This window comes from Pinus tabuliformis, chromosome 2_1 (assembly GCF_031772625.1).
Source record: "Pinus tabuliformis cultivar Carrire ecotype Pingquan chromosome 2_1, CPIR1, whole genome shotgun sequence".
NCBI lineage: Eukaryota > Viridiplantae > Streptophyta > Pinopsida > Pinales > Pinaceae > Pinus > Pinus tabuliformis.
The window spans coordinates 340,943,304-340,948,781 of NC_142299.1; the positions used below are offsets into that span (position 1 = coordinate 340,943,304).

Consider the following 5,478-nt stretch of genomic DNA (forward strand, 5'->3'; position numbering starts at 1 on the left):
TCTCTATAGAGAAAAAGATCATCTATGAGCAGGTAAACACAATGCTTACATAATTATTCCTCTGATACCGTAGATGATATTTTCTGTACCTTAATGATGCTTCTTCGTTTGCTGCGAGGGGTTCCTTTAATGAGGGAAATTATGCCACCTATTTAACTAGCTGTCATTCTCACTGATATATTTACTCCCTTCAAATCTGGAGCTACAAATTTTATGCCTTGAAACTCTTCTCATAAAAAATTCAATCCAAAACTTTGGTAGCTTTAATAGTAATAATTAGAGCCTCTTTGTCTCTAGGGCGAAGTCCACTCAGAACACCATCCATATTCATCTGTTCCAAATATGGGAGGAATTAGGGGACTTGGATTTTGAATTATTTCCTTGTAGTCACCTTGAATGTGAGTGAAATTGTCCATAACAATCTTCTGCCCGGTCAAATCTTGGGCAACAAAGCACAATCCCACAACATTCTCCTTCAGGTCGCTACACGAGTGAGCATTAACGAGTAAAAGTATTGGTCCTATTTCCTCCTCTGAACCATATATTTTTAGTTCAATTTGAACATTTTTCTTTTCAACTCCTTGCAAAGTCAAATGGAGCATCGTTCTCAGCTAAGGTTTCCTCAACGAGATTGATTAGAGGCTCCCCCAGGACCTCTTCCACTGACAACCCTCTAAGTTCAGCAATTTTTCTATTCCATCCATTTACTACTCCATAAGTATCGACTGCCAAGATTGGAGTTGTTGGTGTTTCAATAAGTCTCACCATCTCATTTTTCACTACATTCAATTCATAAAGTTTCAAATCTGTGAGTTGCCTATTTATCGAGATATTTTTGCCACTGTCATAAGTTTCTTTGCAGGAACCTCGCAATATTAATTGCAATGAATGGATGGCATCCATCTCAACATCCTCCCAAGGAAAACTCCTCATTATTACCATTTCAAGGAATGCATCAAATGAAGATCGTGGATGCATTTTATTACCATCATCTCTCTCCTACAGGTCATGTTTGGCACCTCCCCATTTGATTTCTTTTGTAGTATGGGATCTGAACCAAAAAAAAATTCTTTTGAATTAATTCTCACCACGGAAATTCCACAAACTACATTCCCTAATGATCCTACTCCAGGATAGCCTGCATAAACAAGACTATCTGTGCTCAAACCTGTGGAATCCATGTGATGCTCAGACAACCATGCAACAATATCTTGGATCTGAGCCTTAGTAGGAGTTACCCCCAGAAGCCAAAAGTTTTCTTCATAGTAAAGGGCAACACCATCGCATCTGACAAGATCCATGATGTTGGGCTTTTGAGTGACAATTCCAAAGGGTGTATCATGAAGCATCATGTCACAGAGCAATGATGAGTGCATAGAATTCGCTTTTCTCTCATCTGAGTAGCCAATTCAACTTCCTTGTTTAGTTTAATTCCAAAAACTTGCATTAAGAACTCATAGTCACACCTCAAAGGAAATGGAACATAGCGTGGACTAGTGTGATGAAAAACCACCAGTCCCCAAATCCTTCTTCCTTTCTGCTGCATCTGCCCCTTGCTGCCTCTTTCCAATTCCTTCTCATCGATTACTACAATCATTACTAGAGATGCTATAGAACCCATATTGCCATGTATTGTGCATGGAAACCATGAGGTGCTATCAATGTAGATCAACAAAAAATTTGGTCTCTAGGAAATCTCTTGTTGTGAATCACTATTACAGGTTGTGCATATAAATAAAAAATCATTCTTACTCTATTCCTCTTAAAAGAAAATATTGAAACCTAAAGGACATCAGTTGGAGGGTAGTGAAGACCCAAATAAGGTTATAAATCATATCTTCTAATACCAGATATCACCTCACCATGATCATCATCATGAAATTTATATGTGATAACACAGACATAACCTATAAGGTCACACACCTCTTGTACAATCATGTCACACAATAGCCCAATATTTCCACTAGAGATCGATTTGCAACTGTGATATTGCCTTTTGTAGCAAGATTATAGGATTGTAATGTTCTCATTGCAGAGGTGGAAACATCTAAAGTCCCAATAGGCTCAAAATCTATCACCAATGCCACATCAATTCTATGGAGTATAGCATAGAAGGGCTTATCGGAACTCTTGGAATGGACCAAAATAGGATTCAGAAGATTGAGTTCTTCAAAATTGGTAGCCTTCTGCAATGACATGGTGCTCGAAGGAGTGAACAAGGTCCTTGAATCACTACCAATACAAAGAATTTGCTGGTCCTCCACGTTGGGAACTGCATGAGTTGACACTTGAAACATATCTGGGGGATTTTCATTGTAAGAAATCACTTCAAAAGTCTTCTCATTCACTGCAACCATGCACCCAAATGGCTGAAGCAGCTTGCTCATTTGTATTTACTGCAGATATGCACTAACTACAACTGATGGAACAATCTCTAAATCCTTGTTATCTGTTCTGGAGTCACAACTTTCAACACCTTTAATTTTAGGCCAGGAATCCCAACTTTAAGAAATTTAAGAACTTGTCTCAATCCCGCATCTCCCACATCTGCATCATCATTTTTCTTTGTGTCAGTATCTGAATCTTCAGTAGCTTTAAGTGATACTGAAAAGGAAGCATCTACAAATTATCCATTCTGCTGCAAGTATACCACCTACTCCTTGTATTTTTTATTTTTGTTAAGAAAATTTCAAACATAGGAATGCCTGGAGCTCTTGTAGCCTTAAACACCAACAAAATTTTCCCATATAAATAATTTTTAACAAAACATTATATGTGATAACACGACCATATGTGTGATAGAGAAGGTGCCAAGGGTTGGCCTCAGTCTGAGACTTGCAGAGTAAGAAAGCATGGCTTTGGGTTCACAATGCTGGCCTTCTTCCCTGCATATACCCTTCAACGCTAGACAAACATGAACACAAGGACTGTGGAGCCCCTCCTGGAGAATAGATCTCAAATCTGGCGGGCATGCTAAGCCAAAAGTGGCATGGACCCTCATCCTTCCAAATGTGCCCTTTCCTTCTCCTTCTTCCCCATGGACAAACCTTTCAAATGGAGGGAAATAAACAATTTTTATATTCTAACAAGCATTTTGAATGGAGAAAAATAAACCATTTTAATATTTGAAAGAAACAAATCGATGAAACCTTAATGAAATTTAAATGAAATGTTCTTCTTTATTAAGGCAATTAAATTCCATTATTTTTTTTAATGGGAGGTATTTTTTATTATAAATAATTATTAATTTATGAAAAAATTTAGGTTTTTGTGTCACTAAATATCAATTGAGGGGGTTTTGGTTGATTTATCAAAAGTGAATTATGGTGATATCAAAACAAGTTTTGTGTGGTTAAAAAGTGAAGAAAAGTAGTAATGTCATGGTAATGATCAATCATCATTTCCAATTAAAACTTTGGTTTAATAAGGATAATTAATTTATAGAAATATTTTATGGTGTTTAATAGAGGGAGTCAACTCGGAAAGGTAATACTTTGGCCCTCACATGTTTTAGAAAATTGATATCTCTTTGTCCATAAACATTAGGGGTGGAAAATATCATAGCTTCTAGAGTTAAGTTTGTTCAACTTTGTTATATCTTGAATCACAAATTGGTGTTAACCTCATGGAATATAGGGTAGTGTTGTCATAAAATAAGAGGGTAGACATCAAAGTAAGTTTTATGTGGTCAAAAAGTATAGTGACGTAGTAATGTCATAGGATTAATGATCATTTCCAATGAAATGTTTGTTTTAGTAAGGATAACTAATCTATGGAGATTTTCCATGATGTTCAATAGAGGGAGTCAACATGGGAAAGGTGATAGTTTGGCTCCTAAATGCTTTAGAAATTGATCTCTTTGTCTATAAACATTAGAGGCAGAAAAAAATCCTAGGCTCTTGAGCTAAGTTTGTTTCAGATTAGCTATATCTTGAACCACAAATTGTTGTTGACCTCATGGATATGATAGAAATTTGGTGGCTTGTAGGTTAGTCGCGTCATGAAATAATGTTGTCACTTATTATCTAGTCATATATTTTAATCCTAGAGTAAATTAGTCATTTAAGTTAGTCATTTTTAGTTTGGTCACTTAAAATTGGTCAAATTTAGTATTAATTTACTTGAAATAATTGCGGTTCTAACGTTTTTAGTCACCTAGTCATTAATTTCATCATTATCTACTAGTGGATAGATTATGAATGACTATGGTTGATCATCATTGACCCTGGCTCACCATGTTTGATCATGGCTGATGAAGGTTGACCATGGTTTGACCATGCTAACCATGGATGAACATGTATGATAAATTTGATCATGGTTGAAAATATTTTTCTATGGTAGATTGTAGTTTTCCACGTTGACAATGGATTGCCATGGTTTACCATGTTTGACCATCAACAACTTGGTTCACTATGCTCAACCATTTTCACCATGGCTGACCATAGTTTCCCATCTTAAGCATAGTAGAACATGGTTTGACCAATATTATTCAAGGTTTTCTATGGTTGAATGTATACGACCATGATTGATCATGCTTGAAAAATTTTGACCATGGTTGACCATTTTGACAATGTTTGACCATGTATGAGTTGGTTTGACCATAGTTGAGATTGTCCAAACATGGTCAACTAAGGTCAAAATACGATTGAATATGGGTATAAGTCATTTTTCAAGGTTTTCAACAGTTGCCTATAGATGAATATGGTAAATTTTTTTTTACTATGATGCCGATGTTTACTAAGGTTGACATTGTTTGACCATATTCTCCATTCTTAACCATAGTTAGCCATGTTGACCATGCAAACCATTATTAAACATGATTTGACCATAGATTCCCATGGTTTTTTATTTGTATTTATGAAGGAAAGAAATGAAATACATATATAAATATAAATAAAAAGATACAACGAAAATAGAACTTCAATTCATTAATAAAAAAGTATCAAAAAGTGTTTACATGCAGAGTGGAAATAAACTGGCTTAGGTGATCGTAGATTATCTTCAAGAAGAGATGTGGCAAGTACATGCCTTCTGAAATGTATTACAATGAGGCTCGAAGGCCTATTTATTATTAAAAACAATGGAAAAACCTAAACATCCAAAAACCCTAACCCTACGAGATGAAGCACCAAATGTATGTGTGCCCCATTGGGTAAATTGGTATATCAACTTCCCGGGGTCATAACTTTGGCATAAGTTATTTAGTTGATGCATACGATACCTCACTATAAAAAATATATCCAAGGAATACAAATTTCATCTCCAAGCTATGGGTTTTTCCATTTTACAAAAAAACGTCTTTTAGGGCCTCAAAACGGCTTTGAAAGTCCAAGACCCAAAAAACTGCCAAAAATAGTAAACTGTGCTACAATTAAGGAAATGGAAAGAAACAATGGTGGGGATCCAAGTGGAATAGGAAGTTGGCCACCAATATCCACCTAGATTAGTCTTCCCCCTTAGGAAGCAATGGTCTCCATT

At 35.9% G+C, this 5,478-nt stretch overlaps 1 pseudogene; it reads right to left on the reverse strand.

Annotated features, from left to right (window-relative positions):
- Nucleotides 1-293: 293 nt before the first annotated feature.
- Nucleotides 294-2,387, reverse strand: LOC149200244 (phytochrome pseudogene; annotated as a pseudogene).
- Nucleotides 2,388-5,478: the final 3,091 nt, after the last annotated feature.